At 42.5% G+C, this 24,113-nt stretch overlaps 1 protein-coding gene across 2 annotated transcripts in view; it reads left to right on the top strand.

Moving 5' to 3' along the window:
* Positions 1-11,299: 11,299 nt before the first annotated feature.
* Positions 11,300-24,113, top strand: part of gng2 (guanine nucleotide binding protein (G protein), gamma 2) — a 28,428-nt gene continuing 15,614 nt past the window's right edge. The window contains 1 exon segment of one of the 2 annotated variants that reach the window (NM_001146515.1): positions 11,300-11,404. The gene's annotated coding sequence lies outside the window, so the exon portion shown is untranslated. 2 annotated transcript variants of the gene reach the window in all.

The raw sequence follows: 24,113 nt of genomic DNA, 5'->3' as shown, positions 1-24,113 counted from the left end.
GAGTGAATAGTGTTTATGTGTGAGTGAATAGTGTTTATGTGTGAGTGAATAGTGTTTATGTGTGAGTGAATAGTGTTTATGTGTGAGTGAATATGTGTGAGTGAATAGTGTTCATGTGTGAGTGAATAGTGTTCATGTGTGAGTGAATAGTGTTCATGTGTGAGTGAATAGTGTGAGTGAATAGTGTGAGTGAATAGTGTGAGTGAATAGTGAATAGTGTTCATGTGTGAGTGAATAGTGTTTATGTGTGAGTGAATAGTGTTTATGTGTGAGTGAATAGTGTTTGTGTGAGTGAATATGTGTGAGTGAATAGTGTTCATGTGTGAGTGAATAGTGTTCATGTGTGAGTGAATAGTGTTCATGTGTGAGTGAATAGTGTGAGTGAATAGTGTTCATGTGTGAGTGAATAGTGTTCATGTGTGAGTGAATAGTGTTCATGTGTGAGTGAATATGTGAGTGAATATGTGTGAGTGAATAGTGTTTATGTGTGAGTGAATAGTGTTTATGTAAACTCAGCAAACAAATAAACGTCCTCTCACTGTCAACTGCGTTTATTTTCAGCAAACTTAACATGTGTAAATATTTGTATGAACATAACAAGATTCAACAACTGAGACAAAAACTGAACAAGTTCAACAGACGTGACTAACAGAAATTGAATAATGTGTCCCTGAACAAAGGGGGGGTCAAACAAATCTGACTGCACCAGATTTGCCAGTTCTTGCTGTGAGATGTTACTCCACTCTTCCACCAAGGCACCTGCAAGTTTCACCACTTCCACCAAGACATTTCTGGGGGGAATGGCCCTAGCCCTCACCCTCCGATCCAACAGGTCCCAGACGTGCTCAATGGGATTGAGATCCGGGCTCTTCGCTGGCCGTGGCAGAACACTGACATTCCTGTCTTGCAGGAAATCACGCACAGAACGAGCAGTATGGCTGGTGGCATTGTCATGCTGGAGGGTCATGTCAGGATGAGCCTGCAGGAAGGGTACCACATGAGGGAGGAGGATGTCTTCTCTGTAACGCACAGCGTTGAGATTTCCTGCATTGACAACAAGCTCAGTCCGTTGTATGCTGTGACACACCGCCCCAGACCATGACGGACCCTCCACCTCCAAACCGATCCTGCTCCAGAGTACAGGCCTCGGTGTAACGCTCATTCCCTGGTGAGACAAAACCACGACTCGTCAGTGAAGAGCACTTTTTGCCAGTCCTGTCTGGTTCAGTTTGCGGTGGGTTGGTGCCCGTAGGCGACGTTGTTGCCAGTGATGTCTGGTGAGGACCTGCCTTACAACAGGCCTACAAGCTCTCAGTCCAGCTTCTCTCAGCCTATTGCGGACAGTCTGAGCACTGATGGAGGGATTGTGCGTTCCTGGTGTAACTCGGGCAGTTGTTGTTGCCATCCTGTACCTGTCCCGCAGGTGTGATGTTCAGATGTACCGATCCTGTGCAGGTGTTGTTACACGTGGTCTGCCACTGCGAGGACGATCAGCTGTCCGTCCTGTCTCCCTGTAGCGCTGTCTTAGGCGTCTCACAGTACGGACATAGCAATTTATTGCCCTGGCCACATCTGCAGTCATCATGCCTCCTTGCAGCATGCCTAAGGCACGCTCACACAGATGAGCAGGGACCCTGGGCATCTTTCTTTTGGTGTTTTTCAGAGTCAGTAGAAAGGCCTCTTTAGTGTCCTGGGTTTCATAACTGTGACCTTAATTGCCTTCAGTCTGTAAGCTGTTAGTGTCTTGATGACCGTTCCACAGGTGCATGTTCATTAATTGTTTATGGTTTATTGAACAAGCATGGGATATGTGTGGGTATGAGTGAATAATGTTTATGTATGTGAAATCGGTTGGACGTACTGGCAAATTCTCTATAACAATGTTGGAGGCAACTCATGGTTGAGAAATGAACATTCAATTCTCTGGCAACAGCTCTGGTGGACATTCCTGCAGTCAGCATGCCAATTGCACACACCCTCAAAACTGGAGACATCTGTGGCATTGTGTTGTGTGACAAAATGGCACATTTTAGAGTGGCCTTTATTGTCCCCAGCACAAGGTGATCATGCTGGTGATCACAATGATCATGCTGTTTAATCAGCTTCTTGATATGCCACTCCTATCAGGTGGATGGATTATCTTGGCGAAGGAAAAATGCTTACTAACAGGGATGTAAACAAATATGTGCCCAACATTTGAGAGAAATAAGCTTTTTGTGCATATGGAACATTTCTAGGATCTTTTATTTCAGCTCATGAAACATGGGACCAACACACTACATGTTGCGTTTATTTTTTAGTACTTGAGGGTGATGAAAAGCTGTTACAGACCCCAGGTTAGAACTATAATAATAGTTGTTTCTTATAGCTCACTATAAGCACGTGTATACAGTGCATTTTGAAAGTTTTCAGACCCCTTGACTTTGTCCATATTTTGTTACTTTACAGCCTTATTCTAAAATTGATTAAATAGTTTTCCCCCCCTCAATAACCTACATAAGATAACCTGTTTTTGCTTTGTCACTATGGGGTAACAGAAATGTATGTATATATATATATTTCACATTTGCATAAGTATTCAGACATGCAGACATTTTTTGGTACCCTTCCCCAGTTCTGTGGCTCGACAAAATCCTCTCGGAGCTCTACGGACAATTCCTTTGTTTTTGCTTTGTCATTATGGGGTATTGTCTGTAGATTGATGAGGAAATACATTATTTTTAACCAATTTTAGAATAAGGCTGTAACATAACAAAATGGTGAAAAAGTCAAGGATTCTGAAATACTTTCTGAATGCTCTGTAAAGGAACTGTGTGTAGTAGGGCAGACCAGGTTGTTTGTCACAGTGCTAACTACTCGCAATCCAAATGGAGCTGTGCAATATTTTTAAGGTTAAAATGTGTGAATTCTTTGAAAGAACTCATCAACTGGTCAATTCATGTCAGTATGACAAAACATTGAGGTGAATGGAATTTGTGTTTTTCATAAGTGAAAGTTAAAAAGATATACTGTACGTTTGTGTTTTCTTTGTAAATGTTTGAATTATGGGAGAATCAAATTAATTAATTACATTTTATTTTTGTCTCAAATCACCAGTTAATCCCTTACGGGATTATTTGACACATAAACAAACATTACAATGATTCACATAGATACTGTAACACAGTGATAATACTTCTGGGGTCCTGTGCAGTGCCCACCGCATAAAGAATGAAACATAAATCAATACATAGGTCATCCAAGCATTAATAATATCCATAGAGCAGTTAAAAAAACGAAATACAAATAAAAACATAAAAACATACAAATGTAACGGATCCATAATCAATTATCTTTGTTGAAAAGAGGAAAGAGAGCTATATTTCAAACGGATTTCTGAGTTCCTAAATCAAGCCATGTGGTAACTAGCATCTTAATTAGCATTGGGGGGTGGTTTTGGATTGTTTGTCACATGGAATGTGGGGTTGTTTGTCACTATTAACCTCATTATCATAGTACAGGGTTGGTTGTTTATGTGACATCCAATGGGGCTGGTTGTCACAAGTGGACACAGTGTGTTTGATGGCATGTTTGAATAAGATATTAGGATAAACAAGGGTTCCCAGTAAAAATGTGTGACAACCAACCCCAGTCTCCCCTACACTTTGTGAGTGTATGAGTAATTGTTCCCAATTGTTGAGTTTTGCTCTACAGTACTTGAGTGGGATGGAGAGTTGTGTTGTGCGTTGAATGAGTGTTTCTCATGGGGGGATGCTGTGTGTGTGGGTGGGTAGGTTAAAGAGATGACATTAATCACATTGTACACAGTCGGCTTTAATAAGCTAGGGATACACTTTCTCTCGCTCTCTCTCTCTGATTCTCCCCCTCTCTCTCTTTCACTCTCTTGCTCTCTCTCTCTCTCTCTCTCTGATTCTCCCCCTCTCTCTCTTTCACTCTCTTTCTCTCTCTCTCTCTCTGATTCCCTCTCTCTCTCTCTCTCTCTCTCTCTCTCTCTCTATCTCTCTCTCTCTCTCTCTCTCTCTCTCTCTCTCTCTCTCTTTTAGTCTTCACTGTTGTCAGTAATGTGTAGGGAACATCATAAATCCCCGTTAAAAAACTACCCTAAACCTCATCAGTATATTTGCTATTGTAGTCTAACAAATTCGTCATGAATTGTAATAACTGTCAAGTCAATAACCCAATATTAACATGTAGAAATACAGTGGAGAGGGGAAATCAGATGTGCTTTAAAATCTAGAGAAAACATGGACTGCTTTCTTCAGTAAGCTCCTCCCCCAGCCTATGACATCAATACAGTCTCTCTCTCTCTCTCCTCGCTGCTCCTCCTCCTTCGCTCACCCTTTTCCTCCCAACTACACAGCTGTACAGGAAATCAGTCATCCACCAGCCACCACTGTCGCCATGGCAACACAGACGGGAAATCTATTTTATCAGCCTCCTCCTTTTCTCTCTGTTTCTCTTTTCACCTGCTTGTCTTTTCACCTGCTTGTCTTTTCACCTGCTTGTCTTTTCACCTGCTTGTCTTTTCACCTGCTTGTCTTTTCACCTGCTTGTCTTTTCACCTGTTTGTCTTTTCACCTGCTTGTCTTTTCACCTGCTTGTCTTTTCACCTGTTTGTCTTTTCACCTGCTTCCCTTTTCACCTGCTTCTCTTTATTTCTTGCTCTCTCCTTTTAAGATGTAATTTACATTAAACACACCCATTTTTAATTACAAATGAAAACTAATAATCATATTATTACACGAAGCAGGATGATTCCGAAACTCAGCACAAAGGCAGCTGGCGGATCATTAGAGACCCGTATAAACCCTGCCCTGTACAACAGCTGCTGCAGGAGTCAGATGACCACGAAGCAGAATGGAAGGCCTGTAGCCTGTATCCTGTAGCCTGTAGCCTGTGGCCTGTGACCTGTGACATGTAGCCTGTAGCCTGTGGCCTGTAGCCTGTAGCCTGTGACCTGTAGCCTGTGGCCTGCAACACTCACACTCCTCACCGGGAGACCCATTCAAGCCTCTAGATTTATTTTGTATTTTTTTGTTGTTGATATAATACATTTATTTTCATTTTTCGGATTGCTTCTTTTCTTTTATGGATCTTTTTCTTCTTTTAGTTTTTTGTTGTTGTCATGTTTCAGGAATGTCTCTTCCTGCTCCTTGACTCTCTCCTCTACCATAAACACTAGCCTACGATCTTTATACCTTATTTATAATAGTAGTAGGCTAGTAATGATGGAATTACAACCGAAGAAGCCTGTAGTTGACCTGTTTCTGCTCCTTGTCTCGACTCTCCCTCCTCTGTCACAAACCCTAGTCTACCCCACTGTCCCAATTTATAGAAGTGTTGGCCAGCACTATATCTAGGAGGGAGTGTCCTCTGTCCGAGGGATTAGTGATCCAGTACTTATTAAACCAGCTCATTAACTAAAACAGTCTTAGTGACACCAAAACAGGGTTCAGAGATGATCCTATGAGCCGATAATAAAACATGATAGCCAGATTACAAATCAACAACTCTCATGATTTATCTCTCTCGGCAGGAGGGTGTGCCCTGTCACTGTGATGTCAATCTCTCTGAAGGTACGTCCCAAACGGTGCCCTATTCCATATGTAGTGTACTAGTTTTGTAGTGCACTACATAGGGAATAGGGATAGAGTGCCATTTGGGAAGCAGACTGGCTTTACACAATCCCTCTGGCAGAGGAACCATTACTGGGTGGATTATACACCATCTGGTCTGGGGTCAGATCCATTTTAATTCAGTCGATTCTAGAAGTAAACCAAAGTTCTGATTCCAATTTTCTTTTAAAAGCATTGCATTTCAGGTTATTGACTGAATTTAAATGGAATGAACTCCAAATACTGCTAGCTATCTCATGGTGTAGATATTCTCTGGTCTTCTCCAGTATTCCTTTATTTTATGCTGCTGGAACAATGACTCACTCTGTCTCTCTTTGTCTCTCTCTTTCTCTGTATCTCTCTGTATCTTTCTCTATGCCTATCTCTCTCTCTCTCACACACTTTTTCCCTATGTCTCTATCGCTCTCTCTTTCTCTCTATCTATCTCTCTCTCTTTCTCTCTTTTTCTCCATCCCTCTCTCTGTAGCAGTGGTCTAAAGGAGTTACAGTAAGTAAACATACTTTAAAGTACTACTTAAGTGGCGTATCTGTACTTTACTTTACCATTTCTATGTTTGATTACTTTTACTTCACTACATTTCTAAAGAAAATAATACATTTTACGCCAAACACTTTCCCTGAATGTACTCGTTATACTTTGAATGCTTAGCAGGACTGGAAAATTGTTCAATTCACACACTTATCAAGAGCACATCCCTGGTCATCTCTACTGCCTCTGAACTGGCAGACTCACTAAACAAATGCTTGGTTTGTAAATTATGTCCAAGTGTTGGAGTGTGCCCCTCGCTATCCGTAAATAAAAAAACATCACCATTTTGCCGTCTGGTTTGCTTAATATGATCAATTTCAAATGATTTATACTTTTACTTTTGATACTTAAGTATATTTAAAAGAAAATACTTTTATACTTTAACTCAAGTTGTATTTTATTGGGCACTTTCACTTGAGTCATTTTCTATTGATACATAACAAGGTCTGTGGAATGAAGAATTATTCATTCTATTGATACATAACAAGGTCTGTGGAATGAAGAATTATTCATTCTATTGATACATAACAAGGTCTGTGGAATGAAGAATTATTCATTCTATTGATACATAACAAGGTCTGTGGAATGAAGAATTATTCATTCTATTGATACATAACAAGGTCTGTGGAATGAAGAATTATTCATTCTATTGATACATAACAAGGTCTGTGGAATGAAGAATTATTCATTCTATTGATACATAACAAGGTCTGTGGAATGAAGAATTATTCATTCTTGTCCGAGCCAGAACGGACCATATTTTATTCCATTAACAATGAGGAAGACAATATCTCTACGAATTTGACTCCACACACACACACACACACGCGCACACACACACACACACACACACACACACACACACACACACACACACACACACACACACACACACACACACACACACACACACACACACACAAAGCCTTGGCGTGTGTGTGTGTGTGTGTGTGTGTGTGTGTGTGTGTGTGTGTGTGTGTGTGTGTGTGTGTGTGTGTGTGTGTGTGTGTGTGTATTTGTTAGGGTGATTCCACTCTGAGATGCATGCTGGCATTTTGGGGGTTTAATCTTCTGTGGCTTTAATAATCCAGTGGTCTGAAGATGAAAGCCCTTTGATTACAGCAGCTCACAATGGACTGTCTGTCTGTGTGTGCGTAGCAGGTATCAGCACAGTGTCAGAATCAAACGTGTACATACATCATTTACATCAGCTACATCAGCGACATCACCTACATCAGCGACATCATCGACATCAGCGACATCATCGACATCATCTACATCAGCGACATCATCTACATCATCGAACATCATCTACATCAGCGACATCATCGACATCATCGACATCAGCGACATCATCTACATCAGCGACATCATCGACATCATCTACATCATCGAACATCATCTACATCATCTACATCAGCGACATCATCGACATCAGCGACATCATCGACATCAGTGACATCATCGACATCAGCGACATCAGCGACATCATCGACATCACCTACATCATCGAACATCATCTACATCATCGAACATCAGCGACATCATCTACATCATCGACATCAGCTACATCATCGACATCAGCGACATCATCTACATCAGCGACATCAGCGACATCTACTACATCTACATCATCTACATCAGCGACATCAGCGACATCAGCGTCATCATCTACTACATCTACATCATCGACATCAGCGACATCATCTACATCAGCGACATCATTTACATCAGCGACATCATCGACATCAGCGACATCATCGACATCAGCGACATCATCTACATCAGCGACATCAGCGACATCATCTACATCATCTACATCATCGACATCAGCGACATCATCTACAGCGACATCATCTACATCTACATCATCGACATCAGCGACATCATCTACATCAGCGACATCTACTACATCTACATCATCGACATCAGCGACATCATCTACATCATCAACATCATCAACATCAGCGACATCACCTACATCAGCGACATCAGCGACATCATCTACATCAGCGACATTAGCGACATCATCTACAACAGCGACATCATCTACTACATCTACATCATCTACATCTACATCAGCTACATCTACAGTTGAAGTCGGAAGTTTACATACACTTAGGTTGGAGTCATTAAAACTCGTTTTTCAACCACTCCACAAATTTTCTGTTAACAAACTATAGTTTTGGCAAGTCGGTTAGGACATCTACTGTGTGCATGACACAAGTAATTTTTCCAACAATTGTTTACAGGCAGATTAATACACTTATAATTCATTGTATCACAATTCCTGTGGGTCAGAAGTTTACATACACTACGTTACAGCTTGGAAAATTCCAGAAAATGATGTCATTGCTTTAGAAGCTTCTGATAGGCTAACTTACATTCTTTGAGTCAATTGGAGGTGTACCTGTGGATGTATTTCAAGGCCTACCATCAAACTCAGTGCCTCTTTGCTTGACATCATGGGAAAATCAAAAGAAATCAGCCAAGACCTCAGAAAAAAAATTGTAGACCACAAGTCTGGTTCATCCTTGGGAGCAATTTCCAAACGCCTGAAGGTACCACGTTCATCTGTATAAACAATAGTGCGCAAGTATAAAAGTCATACCGCTCAGGAAGGAGACGCTTTCTTTCTCCTAGAGATGAATGTACTTTGGTGCGAAAAGTGCAAATAAATCCCAGAACAACAGCAAAGGACCTTGTGAAGATGCTAGAGGAAACAGTGAAACAAGTCCAATATCGACATAACCTAAAAGGCCGCTCAGCAAGAAAGAAGCCACTGCTCCAAAACCGCCATAAAAAAGCCAGACTATGGTTTGCAGCTGCACATGGGGACAAAGATCGTACTTTTTGGAGAACTGTTTAGCCATAATGACCATCATTATGTTTGGAGGCTAAAGGGGAGGCTTGCAAGCTGAAGAACACCATCCCAACCGTGAAGCACAGGGGTGGCAGCATCATGTTGTGGGGGTCCTTTGCTGTTGGAGGGACTGGTGCACTTCACAAAATAGCTGGCATCATGAGGTAGGAAAATTATGTGGATATATTAAAGCAACATCTCAAGACATCAGTCAGCAACTTAAAGCTTGGTCACAAATGGGTCTTCCAAATGGACAATGACCCCAAGCATACCGCCAAAGATATGTCAAAATGGCTTAAGGACAACAAAGTCAAGGTATTGGAGTGGCCATCACAAAGCCTTGACCTCAAAATTTGTGGGCAGAACTGAAAAAGCGTGTGCGAGCAAGGAGGCCAACAAACCTGACTCAGATACACCAGTTCTGTCAGGAGGAATGGGCCAAAAATCACCCAACTTATTGTGGGAAGCTTGTGGAAGGCTGCATGAAACGTTTGACCCAAGATAAACAATTTAAAGGCAATGCTACCAAATACTAATTGAGTGTATGTAAACTTCTGACCCACTGGGAATGTGATGAAAGAAATAAAAGCTGAAATAAATCATTTTCTCTACTATTATTCTGACATTTCACATTCTTAAAATAAAGTGGTGATCGTAACTGACTTAAGACAGGGAATTTTTACTAGGATAAAATGTCAGGAATTGTGAAAAAATGAGTGTAAATGTAGTTGGCTTAGGTGTATGTAAACTTCTGACTTCAACTGTACATCAGCTACATCAGCTACATCATTTACAGCTTCATCTACTTCAGCTACATCTACATCAGCTTCATCTACTTCAGCTACATCAACTACATCTACATCAACTACATCTACATCATCGACATCAACTACATATACATCAACTACATCTACATCAACTACATCATCGACATCAACTACAAATACATCAACTACATCTACATCAGCTACATAATCTACGTCATCGACATCAACTACATTTACATCAACTACATCAGCTACATCAACTACATCAGCTACATCTACATCACCATCATCTACATCACCATCTACATCATCATCATTTACATCATCATCAGCTACGTCATCTACATCATCTACATCATCATCAGCTACATCATCATCAACTACATCATCTACATCATCATCAGCTACGTCATCTACATCATCATCAACTACATCATCTACATCATCAGCTACATCATCATCAGCTACATGATCTACATCATCAACTACATCATCTACATCATCATCAGCTACATCATCATCATCTACATCATCATCAGCTACATCATCTACATCATCGTCATCTACATCATCATCTACATCATCATTAGCTACATCATCTACATCATCATCATCAGCTACATCATCAACATCATAATCATCTACATCATCATCATCATCAGCTGCATCATCATCATCTACATCATCATCAGCTACAGCATCAGCCACATCATCATCAGCTACATCATCATCAGCTACATCATCTACATCATCTACAGCATCATCAGCTACATCAGCTACATGCAAAGATGGGAAAAGCCATGGGTGTCACTATCATCTGCTCTTAAATTCTGTGTTTGTTTACAGTATGTTTTTTTACAGTATGTGTTTGTTTACAGTATATGTCTGTTTACAGTCTGTATTAGTTGACAGTATATGTTTGTTGACAGGCTGTGTTTATTTACATTATGTGTTTGTTTACAGTCTGTGTTTGTTTACAGTCTGTATTTGCTTACAGTCTGTGCTTGTTTACAGTCTGTGCGTGTTTACAGTCTGTGTATGTTTACAGTCTGTGTATGTTTACAGTCTGTGATTAGAAAAGACAGTCAAGCCTTTTCCTGTGGCCCCACAGAAGCACTGTGTCTAATAGTCAAACAGGGAGAGAGAGAAAGAAGGGGAGGAAGAGAGGAGATGGGCTCCTACTGGCTCCTTGTAGGCACAGTGTAGTGTAGTGTGGGTGCTGGCTGAAGGGTGGAGACTGAGAGCAGCAGAGGGGAGGGGAGGGCGTATGTCAGCTGGATCAGCAAGAGAGAGCAGCTAGAGAAGGAGGGGAGGGGAGGGCGTATGTCAGCTGGATCAGCAAGTGAGAGCAGCTAGAGAGGGAGCCACAGCACAGTGAAAGAGTGTGTGTGTATGAGCCTGCCTTCCTGCTTGCTTGCCTGACTGACTGTGTGTGTGTGTGTGTGTGTGTGTGTGTGTGTGTGTGTGTGTGTGTGTGTGTGTGTGTGTGTGTGTGTGTGTGTGTGAGAGCGAGAGAGAGGGAGAGGGAGAGTCAGGGAGCTTGTGGATACTACTCCACCAGACTGCATGTCTCTGGCATCACTAGGGGAGCAGTCCACACATTACAGAGGTAAGACACACATTGCCACCATATTCTAACCATGTATTGTTGTCTTTCCCTTTGTTTGGTTGTAAGAAAATGGATTGTTAGGGAGTGTCTGCTTCACAGGGGCAGTGGGTCTGTTGATTTACAGTCAGTGGTTGTGTCAGTGCTGCAGGGGAGAGAAAGATCTGTTCTGTTCCCATCTTCCCTTCAGCTGGTTTCTACATCATGTAATCTCCCTCTCTCCCTCTTTCCTTCACTCTCCCTCTTTCCCTTTCGCTCGCGCTCTCCCTCTTTCCCTCTTTCCCTCTTTCCCTCCCTCTCTATCCCTCTCTCTCTTTCTCTTTCTCCCTCTCTCCCTCTTTCCCTCTCTCTCTTTCTCTCTCTCCCTCCCTCTCCCTTTTTCTCTCTCTGAGGTGTGTTTTGCATTTACTGCCTCTGGATTTCTGATCTCTGTGTGTATGTGAGAGAGCGAGGGATTGAGAGAATGGAATGTTTTCATTTCACATTGGACAGGTCTGTTATACGGAGAGGGAGAAATTAGGAGCATCTGTTTAGGGGAAATTTGCATGATTGGGGGAAGAGAGAGAGAGACGGAGAGAGAGAAGGAGGTTAGGGGGAAGGGAGAGGACTGGAGGATAGATGCTGCTGGAGACAGAGGGGGGGGGGGGGGGGGGGGGGGGGGGCTGAGAATGGAATAGGAATCCCTCAACCCTCCCTTGGGTTCTCTGGTCATTCCTATTCAGAAGGCAGTTACCGTTCAGAACTATTGTCAAATATCAGCTGACCATAGGCTGAGCTGTCCTCTCAGTAAAGCAGCAGGGTTAGTGTTGGCCATGTTGGATACATTCTCTTCTCTTTGGGAACATACACTGATACAAGCAGACATTCACGCACACAGACAGATTCACATTCAGATTTACAGACGCACACACACACACACACACCTTCACACTCTCACACCCAGTCAGCCATGTTAGGTGTGCATGTATTACTATCTCCTACTGTAATTCACTGTCTGGTGAGAATGACCATTTTGTCACGTTGTTATTTTCTCAGGCGTAAGCCCTGATTACATTACACTGAAATGGTTTAACCGTCACCACTGAAATAGATGAGTGTTTTCTGCCAGTGTATTATAAAGGCACATAACAAGTCCAGCGTCATAATTATGCAACTGCTCCGTTACAAGCTGCTCAGCTCTCGTGACACAGAACAGAACAGAGATGTCGGAGAAGGGAAGTGTGCATATGTTTGTAGATATCTTTGTGTGTGTGTGTGTGTGTGTGTGTGTGTGTGTGTGTGTGTGTGTGTGTGTGTGTGTGTGTGTGTGTGTGTGTGTGTGTGTGTGTGTGTGTGTGTGTGTGTTTAACAGACAGACAGACAGCAAGAGAATGTGAGAGAGAGGGAGACAGAAGACTTTGACAAAATGCTAATAATTTCCCAGTTAAAGACTTTTCCTCTCTGTCCACCGAAAACTCATTGTTGGCTTCCATTCGCAGCTGGACCCTGCTTTGGGGTGCGGCTCTCTCCAAAACCTACTTACGACTGAGTCAGTAGCCACACACACACACACACACAAACACACACACACAAACAAACACACACACACACACACACACACTCTAAAACCCACTGACTGCTGAGTCACTGGCCTAGTTCTGGCCGGACTGGTAGAGATCAGGGTCATACATTATAGTTAGGGTTCTCATTATTGTGTCTGTCTCCCATAGGGCCCTGGTCAAAAGTAGTGTACTATATAGGGAATAGGGTGCCATTTAGGAACACATCCTGTGTAATTATTCCCGTAAGTAGAGTGTAATAAGTTTTTTTTTACTTTCTCATTGTTTAACTGTAGCCACTTACACCATAGTAGCTATGGGTCAAAGGTCAATGAGACTCCCTGATGGAGACGTTAGATCATCACAGTGATGTACTGCATGCTCTCCATCCAAATGGCACTCTATTTCCTACACATGGGCCCTGGTCAAACGTTGTGCACTAAATAGGGAATAGGGTGCCATTTGAGACGCGGCCGTGTCTGTGGTAGATGTGACACGTCATGTGACAGGTAGAGAGGAGTATATACAGTGCCTTAGGAAAGTATGCAGACCAATCTGTTACGTTACGACCTTATTCTAAAATTGATTGAATTGTTTTTTTCCCTCATCAATCTATACACAATACCCATAAGGACAGAGCAAAAACAGGTTTTTAGAAAATGTTAGTAATTTATAAAAAAATTAAAATGAAATATCACATTTACATAAGTATTCAGACCCTTTACTCAGTACTTTGTTAAAGCACCTTTGGCAGCGATTACAGCCGCGAGTCTTCTTGGGTATGATGCTATAAGCTTGGCACACCTGTTTTGGGGAGTTTCTCCCATTCTTCTGTGCAGGTCCTCTCAAGCTCTGTCAGGTTGGATGGAGAGCGTTGCTGCACAACTATTTTCAGGTCTCTCCAGAGATGTTCGAAATGGTTCAAGTCCGGGCTCTGGCTGCGCCACTCAAGGCAGTGGTGTACTTAAGTAAAAATACTTTAAAGTACTACTTAAGTAGTTTTCTGATATCTGTACTTTACTTTCCTATTTATATTTTGACAACTTTTACTTCACTACATTCCTAAAGAAAATATGTACTTTTTACTCCATACATTTTCCCTGACACCCAAAAGTACTCGTTACATTTTGAATGCTCAGCAGGACAGGAAAATGTTTCAATTCACAAACTTATCAAGAGAACATCCCTGGTCATCCCGACTGCCTCTGATCTGATGGTCTCACCTAACACACAAGCTTAGTTTGTAAATTATGTCTGAGTGTTGGAAAATGCCCCTGGCTATCCTTAAATTTAAAAAAAAACAAGAAAAGGGTGCCGTATGGTTTGCGTAATATAAGGAATTTCAAATGATTTATACCTTTACTTTGACTTTTAATACTTAAGTATATTTTAGCAATTACATTTACTTCTGATACTTAAGTATATTTAAAACCAAATACTTTTAGACTTTTACTCAAGTACTTATTTTACTTGAGTCATTTTCTATTAAGGTATCTTTACTTTTACTCAAGTATGACATTTTGTTACTTTTTCCACCACTGCTCAAGGACATTCAGAGACTTGTCCCAAAGCCACTCCTGCGTTGTCTTGGCTGTGTGCTTAGGATCGTTGTTCTGTTGGAAGGTGAACCATTGCCCCAGTCTGAGGTCCTGAGCAGGTTTTCATCAAGGACCTCTGTGTACTTTGCTCTGTTCATCTTTGCCTCGATCCTGACTAGTCTCCCAGTCCCTGCCGCTGAAAAACATACCCACAGCATGATGCTGCCACCACCATGCTTCACTGTAGGGATGGTGCCAGGTTTCCTCCAAATGTCCCACGGGGGGCCAGTACGAAAAATAAATAAATAAATAAAAAATGTATGAAATGAAATGTATGCATTCACTACTGTAAGTCGCTCTGGATAAGAGCGTCTGCTAAATGACTAAAATGTAAATGTAATGTGACGCTTGGCATTCAGGCCAAAGAGTTCAATCTTGGTTTCATCAGACCAGAGAATCTTGTTTCTCATGGTGACTTTTCTTTAGGTGACTTTTGGCAAACTCCAAGCAGGCTGTTATGTGTCTATTACTGAGGAGTGGCTTCCATGTGGCCACTCTACCACAAAGGCCTGATTGGTGGAGTGCTGCAGAGATGGTTGTCCTTCTGGAAAGTTCTCCCATCTCCACAGAGGAACTCTGGAGCTCTGTCAGAGTGACAATCAGGTTCTTGGTCACCTCCCTGACCAAGCCCCTTCTCCCCCGATTCTTCAGTTTGGCCGGGCGGCCAGCTTGGCGGTCACAAACTTCTTCCATTTAAGAATAATGAAGGCCTCTGTGTTCTTGGGACCTTCAATGCTGCAGATATTTTTTGGTACCCTTCCCCAGATCTGTGCCTCGACACAATCCTGTCTTGGAGCTCAACGTACAATTCCTTTGACCTCATGGCTTGGTTTTTGGAGAAAAATATCAACGATGATCAATGGAAAGGGTACCAAAAAAATCAATGGATGCACGTGAGCTCAATTTCGAGTCTGATAGCAAAGGGTCTGAATACTTATGTAAATAAGGTATTTCTGTTTTTTAGTTCTAATAAATTAGCAACAATTTTCTACAAACCTGTTTTCGCATTGTCATTATGGGATATTGTGTGTAGATTGCTAAGAATATTTTAAATATTTAATCCATTTTAGAATAAGGCCTTAACGTAACAAAATGTGGAAAAAGTAAAGGGGTCTGAATACTTTCCGAAGGCTCTGTTTACGACAGCCCTTTTATAACCTTTAGAGGAGACTCAGCATTCCACTACTGAACTACTTCAGTATGATGCCCTTTTATATCATGCTATCCTGGTCAAAGACCATGTTCAAAATGAAGGCTATGTTGTAACGCTTCAGCGTTTTTAAATGGTTTGTTCTTTTGAACATGCTGTAACAATGAAGCTATTTTAATTATATGAACAGTGCATTGGTCTTCCATGTTTTTGACATTTTTTTATGACCAATTAACCCCCTTACCTAAAAGCACCTTCTACCTACTAAGATCTACTATCGTATCCTAGCAATGCTTTCCTTCCTTCTTTTCTCTTCAAGGTATCAAACAACCAAAGGTATGTGCCTTGCAGTCTTTCTGTCAAGCTTTTGTACTAGCTTCAGGATTCCCTCTGGGTAGTGTATCCATATCTATCTAGACAGCATGCTTAGGTTATGTTTAGGTTATAAACTGTCCTGCAGACTCTAAACAAGCCCGGATGTTTGTAATATTGGTTGTGTCCCAAATGGCACCCTATTCCATATTTAGTGCACTACTTTTGACCAGGACCCACAGCAACCTGTGCCATTAGGGACTCAGATGTGACTGTTCTAGCAGAGGGAGTCAGGAAGTGTTATTGGTGGCTGAGGAAGCTGTGTTTATTCCTCCTCACCCAGAGCAACGTAGCATAACACTACATTCCCCTCACTGCTGACCAGGCCAACGCTGGTGTGTGTGTGTGTGTGTGTGTGTGTGTGTGTGTGTGTGTGTGTGTGTGTGTGTGTGTGTGTGTGTGTGTGTGGTGTGTAGCAGATGCTATCTGGAACTCAGTGCAATCACTGAACATTTTACAGGAATGAGTTTGAATACCATTATGTACAGTTGATGGCTATCCCAGATTTCAAAGACTCTTTTGGTCATTTTGCTGGTAAGAAACTACACATCTATCTAATGGAAACTAGCAATCAGCAACATTAATTTGGATAAAGGTATGTGATCCTTAGAGATGAAAGGAGAGAATTAGACCATATAACCAGGCAGTATCATCGACACGTCCCAAATGACCCCCTTCTTCCCCATAACGCTCTGGTCAAAAGTAGGGCACTAAGGAATGGCGGGAGGGGCTCTGGTCAAAAGTAGTGCACTATGTAGGGAATAGGGGGAGGGGCTCTGGTCAAAAGTAGTGCACTATATAGGGAATAGGGGGAGGGGCTCTGGTCAAAAGTAGTGGACTATGTAGGGAATAGGGGGAGCGGCTCTGGTCAAAAGTAGTGCACTATGTAGGGAATACGGTGCCATTTGGGATGTAACCCAACTCTTTGGCCTGGCTTCCAGCGAAGGGTATGATGCCAAGTAAATGAGAACAGTTAGAGAAGTATTTCCTGTTTACATCCGCATACATAGTGCCAGCCAGGTGAGCTGGATCAACCAATTCCCTGTACTCCCATCAGGAGAACACCTTCTAACGCGAGTCTGTGAACATCCGATCAAGTCTTTTATTTATTTTTTGTGTCGGGATTTTTTTATTACATGACATTTTATTTGAAAGATATTTCAACTTAATGGATCATCTCTGCAACATTTAAAGCATGAATGTAAACTTTTTCACCATTCATTTATAGTCCACCAGTCAAGTGACCAAGGGATGTATCTACACACCATGATCTTCATTTAAGGTAGGGTCAGTCTATTAGTATAGAATTACATCTAGATTCTTCACATAGTCTGTACACTGAGTATATCAAACATTAAGAACACCTTTCTAATATTGAGTCGGGGACATGGACTCTACAAGGTGTTGAAAGCTTTCCACAGGGATGCTGGCCCATGTTGACTCCAATGCTTCCCACGGTTGTGTCAAGTTGGCTGGATGTCCTTTGGGTGGTGGACCATTCTTGATACACACAGGAAACTGTTGAGTGTGAAAAAAACAGCAGCATTGCAGTTCTTGACACAAACCGGTTCCTGGAACCTACTACCATACCCTGTTCAAAGGCACTTACATATTTTGTCTTCCCCATTCACCCTCTGAATGACACATATACACAATCCATGTCTCAATTGTCTCAAGGCTTAAAAATCCTCCTTTCACCTGTCTCCTCCTCTTCACCTATACTGAGTGAAGTGGATTTAACAGGTGTCATCAATAAGGGATCATAGATTTCACCTGGATTCACCTGGTCAGTCTTCGTCATGGAAAGAGTAGGTGGTGTTAATGTTTTGTACACTCAGTGTATAGGCCAGCGGTAAGGCCACATGCACCCACTCACCCGTAGCCCTGTCCAGCTAGCTGTATCGCTATCCTCCATGGTCACTATTTCTCTCTCTCTCTAGCACCTGATCTAGAATCAGTCCTCTGTATCGCTACCCTCCATGGTCACTATTTCTCTCTCTCTCTAGCACCTGATCTAGAATCAGTCCTCTGAATCGCTACCCTCCATGGTCACTATTTCTCTCTCTCCAGCAACTGATCTAGAATCAGTCCTCTGTATCGCTACCCTCCATGGTCACTATTTCTCTCTCTCTCCAGCACCTGATCTAGAATCAGTCCTCTGTATCGCTACCCTCCATGGTCACTATTTCTCTCTCTCCAGCACCTGATCTAGAATCATTCCTCTCTCTCTCTCTCTCTCTCTCTCTCTCGCACCTGATCTAGAATCAGTCCTCTGTCTCTCTGTCACTCCCCCATTACAATCCTATCCGTAAGACAGGCCCTAGACCAGTTGATAATAATAGCCTAAAATAGCCTAAAATAACCACAGACATAAGGCAATGGCCTGGAGGAAGGACCTTGCCTGCTGTCTCCTCGCATCCCAGGGGAGGCATCATTTCCTGGGCCACTACCCTCACCCCTCCCCCCTAAACCTTGGAGCCCCAGGTTCTACCACCTCCTTCTCCTCGTCATGTAGAGCAGAATCAGGCTGGGCAGGACAGTGCCCGCTGAGGCCAGGGGAGGGCACAGATGTCTGGGGTAATCTAATAGTTGTGGTTTGTGGACTTCTGACTGTGATGGGGACACTATAGGACAGAATCTCTTTATGCACCAACGTTCACATCGAGCATCATAGAAACAAAGATTGTGTCTCAAATGGAACCTTATAGTTGGTTGCAATTCCTTTGGTTGCATTCAAAATAACACCCTATTCCCTATATAGTGCACAACCAGAACCCTATGGGCCCTGGTCAAAAGTTGTGCACTATGTAGGGGATAGGGTGTTACTTGGAATGCAGCCTAAGGAGTTCTAAAGAATCTAAAGATAGTCTGGAATCCTAACGGAAGGAAGGAAGTGAAGAGACAAGAGAGGTGTGTCCTCTCGTTATTTGCCTCTTTTAGAACACACTCATATCAACATCGATCACAACCCTGTCCCATGAGTGTACAAGACAGGGAAAAATCTGAAATGTGATGTCTGGGACCGATACAGTACAGTAGGAAGGCCTACAGGCCAACCACTACAGACTGTATATAGAACTACACTAGTGGAGGTAGCAGAATGAATAATGTTGTTATTAATCTGCTTGCTAAGCTTCTGACTTATAGTTATTATTCTGAAGCAAGCACACAATTTTTCTGAAGGAAAATTCTAGTTTCTACTTGTTTTTACTCTTTGTGCATGTCGTCATCATTGTTGAGTCATGCTCCCAGGCAGAGCATAGTAGGATTTGGACTGAGAATAATATACAAGGGGCATCATGACAAGTGGTCCAATTCCATCTTCCCCTCCCCTGTGTCCCATCTCCTCCCTTCCCCTCCCCTCCCTCTCCTCTCCTCTCCTCCCTTCCCCTGCCCTCCCCTCCCCTCCCTCCCCTCCCCTCCCCTCCCTCTCCTCTCCTCTCCTCTCCTCTCCTCTCCTCTCCTCTCCTCTCCTCTCCTCTCCTCTCCTCTCCTCTCCTCTCCTCTCCTCTCCTCTCCTCTCCTCTCCTCTCCTCCCCTCTCATCTCCTCCCTTCCCCTCCCTTCCCCTCCCTCTCCTCTCCTCCCCTCTCATCTCTTTCTTCCCCTCTCCTTCCCTCCCCTCCTCTCCTCCCTTCCCTCTCCTCTCGTCCCCTCTCCTCTGATCTCTTTCCGTCTCCTATCCTCCTCTCTCCTCTCATCTCTTTCTTCTCCTCTCCTCTCCTTCCCTCCTCTCCTCTCTTCCCTCTCCTCTCTTCCCCTCTCCTCTGATCTCTTTCCGTCTCCTATCCTCCCCTTTCCTCTCATCTCTTTTCCTCTCCTCCCCTGTGTCCCAGGCCTTCTGCTTCCTCACTCCCCCTCCAACACAGACAGGTGTTTAGGGATGATTCAAAAAGCACCCAGCATGCTTCATCCTGCTTCATCCCTCCCACAGCATTAACTAATCAATGATTAATCTCTCTCCATCTCTCTCTCCATGCCCTTTGTAGGATCTAGTCCTGTAGGTTTAATTAATCACCCTGTAAGTCAGAGACATCCAGAGGCAAACACCAGCCATGATCACATCTGTGGACGGCCTTGTCACGAACACACACACACACACACACACACACACACACACACACACACACACACACACCACACACACACACACACACACACACACACACACCACACACACACACACACACGTCCCCCACCCCTGCCCCATGCTGCGATGCCCAGGGTGTGAAATCAGAGCATGGTAATTAAAAATCTGTCCCTCGCTGTGTGTGTGTTTGTCCCTCACAGAGCCATCTGGAACTCTGTGGATGAAATATTAAAGGAGGGTCAGCTGGGGGAGGTGGGGTGGTGGTAGGAATCATAGGAAAATGGTAGGAAAATGTGTGGTAAGAAACCTGTGAAATTATATCAATATCACATCAAAATGGATTAAAACCATTTACATGTGATGGAAAATATTGTCTAAAGGTATATACATCTGAAATTAAGTCATATTCTGTCTGAAAAAGCAACATTTATCAACTTGACCAATCCACACGATTGTATTTTGCAATAAAAAAAAACATATTTCTGTGTTTTTTATATGTATGGATAATATCTAACTTACTTTAAGTAATATTGGGTTTTCCTTTCTGGCTTCATTTGAAGAGATCGTATCTTACTTCTTTACCATAAAATGAATGGTCGTCAATGGCAGTGTTCTGACCTCATAAACCACACAAAAAAAAAAAATATATATATATATATTATATATATATATATATATATGTATATACAGTACAGTGCATTTTTCCACATTTTGTTAGGTTACAACCTTATTCTAAAATTGATTAAATTGTTTTTTTCCCTCATCAATCTACACACAATATCCCATAATAACAAAGCTAAAACTTTTTTTTTTACATTTTTGCACATTTATAAAACGTAACTATCACATTTACATATGTATTCCGACCCTTTACTTTATTGAAGCAGCCTCGAGTCTTCTTGGGTATGATGCTACAAGCTTGGCATACCTGTAATTGGGGAGTTTCTCCAATTATTTTTCGCAGATCCTCTCAAGTTCTGTCTGGACTCTCCAGAGATGTTTGATCAGGTTTAAGTCCAGGCTCTGGCTGGGCCACTCAAGGACATTCAGAGACTTGTCCCGAAGCCACTCCTGGGTTGTCTTGGCTGTGTGCTGTCGTGTCTTTACTATGGATTAAGTGATATATGACATGCTATTTTATCAAATCAATTCTCTGTAATTAATATTACCTGATTAAACTAATCATGTAAATGTAATTAACGAGGAAGTCGGGGCACCACGGAATAATGTTTATAGAGCTGTTGTCTTCCGAATAAACTCTTAAAGACCTGGTCATCTTTTATATCAATAGCAGTCAATTATTAATCATTCACCTTATTCAGTCTCATCTGAACATCGTAAAATTCTTGGTTATCTTCACGAACCCTGGCTAACAAGTTGGATCAGCAATACAAAATTTGGATCATACATTGATTACTAATTATGTCATAAAAGAAAACGTCCCTAGCAGACAAAACCGATATGACAGCTGGTTACACAAAGAAAGGGGGTTGGGTTTGAATGAAAGTGCGGGAAGACTGAGGGAAAAAAGGATTGGGTCTCTATCGGACCTTATGAAGATATGCTATCGTAAATACAGAATCTTATGCATTCTAAATAACCGCCCATTCTGAAAAGGAAAATGCAAGAAATATATTTTCTCTGAGCTGTGCTTCGATAGATTGGTCGAATATGGAGGCTGGGTTGCCCAGCAGAGATCTCCCTTGTCCTTTGAAGAATATTACTGGGCAGATACGTTGTAGTCTGTTGTCTTGTGGTAGAACGGATACGTAGTAGTCTGTTGTCTTGTGATAGAACGGATATGTTGTAGTACCGTCATCTTGTGGTAGAACGGATATGTTGTCTCAACTAGAATGTGTAGAATTTCCAAGATACAGTTTATGTCGTCCTATCATCAGTAATAATGTCTCAGACGACAACTGATCTGACATCATATTCTTTAAGTACCAACGGACACTTTCAACTGGTTGGATTACATAAAGATTGTTCTTTTCCCCAACCTTTTGATGTTACCATACTCTATGTTAACAAAGGGCGTTCCAAGAGTCCATTCTGTAGGGTAGAGAGAGAAAAGGGGAAAGGTATTTATGGGGATCATAAACCTCACCAAGAGGGCAACATCATGACAGTGCTTAGGGTCGTTGTCCTGTTGGAAGGTGAACCTCACCCCAGTCTGAGGTCCTGAGCGCTCTGGAGCAGGTTTTCATCAAGGATCTCTCTGTACTTTGCTCCATTCATCTTTCCCTCAATCCTGACTAGTCTCCCAGTCATTGCCGCTGAAAAACATCCCCCACAGCATGATGCTGCCACCACCATGCTTCACCGTAGGGATGGTGCCAGGTTTCCTCCAGACATGACGCTTGGCATTCAGGCCAAAGAGTTCAATCTTGGTTTCATCAGAACAGAGAATCTTGTTTCTCATGGTCTGAGAGTCCTTTAGGTGACTTTGGCAAACTCCAAGCAGGCTGTCATGTGCCTTTTACTGAGGAGTGGCTTCCATCTGACCACTCTACCATAAAGGCCTGATTGGTGAAGTGCTGCTGAGATGGTTGTCCTTCTGGAAAGTTCTCCCATCTCCACAGAGGAACTCTGGAGCTCTGTCAGAGTGACCATCGGGTTCTTGGTCATCTCCCTCACCTCGATCCTGACTAGACTCCCAGTCCCTGCCGCTGAAAAACATCCCCACACCATGATGCTGCCACCACCATGCTTCACCGTAGGGATGGTGCCAGCTTTCCTCCAGACGTGACGCTTCGCATTCAGGCCAAAGACTTCAATCTTGGTTTCTTCAGACCAGGTGACCATCGGGTTCTTGGTCATCTCCCTGTCCAAGGCCCTTCTCCCCCAATTGTTCAGTTTGGCCGGACAGCCAGCTCTAAGAAGAGTCATGGTTGTTCCAAACTTCTTCCATTTAAGAATGATGGAGGCCATTGGGTTCTTGGTGACCTTCAATGCTGCAGAAATGTTTTGGTACCCTTCCGGAGATCTGTGCCTTGACACAATCCTGTCTCGGTGCTCTACAGACAATTCTTTCGACCTCATGGCTTGGTTTTTGCTCTGACATGCACTGTCAACTGTGGGATCATATATAGACAGGTGTGTGCCTTTCCAAATCATGTCCAATCAGTTGAATTTACCACAGGTGGACTACAATCAAGGTGAAGAAACATCTCAAGGATGATCAATGGAAACAGGATGCACCTGAGCTCAATTTAGAGTCTCATAGCAAAGGGTCTAAATACTAATGTAAATAAGGTATTTCTGTTTTTTATTTTTAATACATTTGGTTAAATAAAAAATGTCACGTTTTCACTTAAATATTTTTTTACCTTTATTTAACTAGGCAAGTCAGTTAAGAACAAATTCTTATTTACAATGATGGCCTACACTGGCCAAACCCAGACGACGCTGGGCCAATTGTGCACTGCCCTATGGGACTCCCAATCATGGCCAGTTGTGATACAGCCTGGATTTGAACCAGGGTGTCTGTATTGATGTTTCTAGCACTGAGATGCAGTGCCTTAGACCACAGCGACACTCGGGAGCCACCCAAGTTTCTGCTATTGTATGTAGATTGATGAGGGAAAAAACGAATTGAATCAATTGTAGAATGGATGTAAAGGATGTAATGTAACAAAATGTGGAAAAAGGGAAACGGCCTGATACTTTCCGAATGCACCGTATGCGTGTGTAGGGGACAACTGTGGTGTCAGACGAGTGGACATGTTTCTAATGTTTCAGAGGCTACTGATGCCACAATAATTATACTGACACACAACACAGACTACTAAAGGATACATCTGGGTCTGAAGAGAGGCACTGTGTAGTGAGTGACATGATGTTTTTGTTTAGGACCTGTGCAGAATGCAGTTTAGGAAACCTTGTATTATTGCAACAATGGGTCGATGCTAAATTATACATTCTGTTAACATTTATAGTCTATGACATTTCAGATTTACACATTA

Source organism: Salmo salar, chromosome 09 (assembly GCF_965601325.2).
Source record: "Salmo salar chromosome 09, fSalSal1, whole genome shotgun sequence".
Classification (NCBI taxonomy): domain Eukaryota; kingdom Metazoa; phylum Chordata; class Actinopteri; order Salmoniformes; family Salmonidae; genus Salmo; species Salmo salar.
This window is presented reverse-complemented; position numbering and strand designations above follow the sequence as displayed.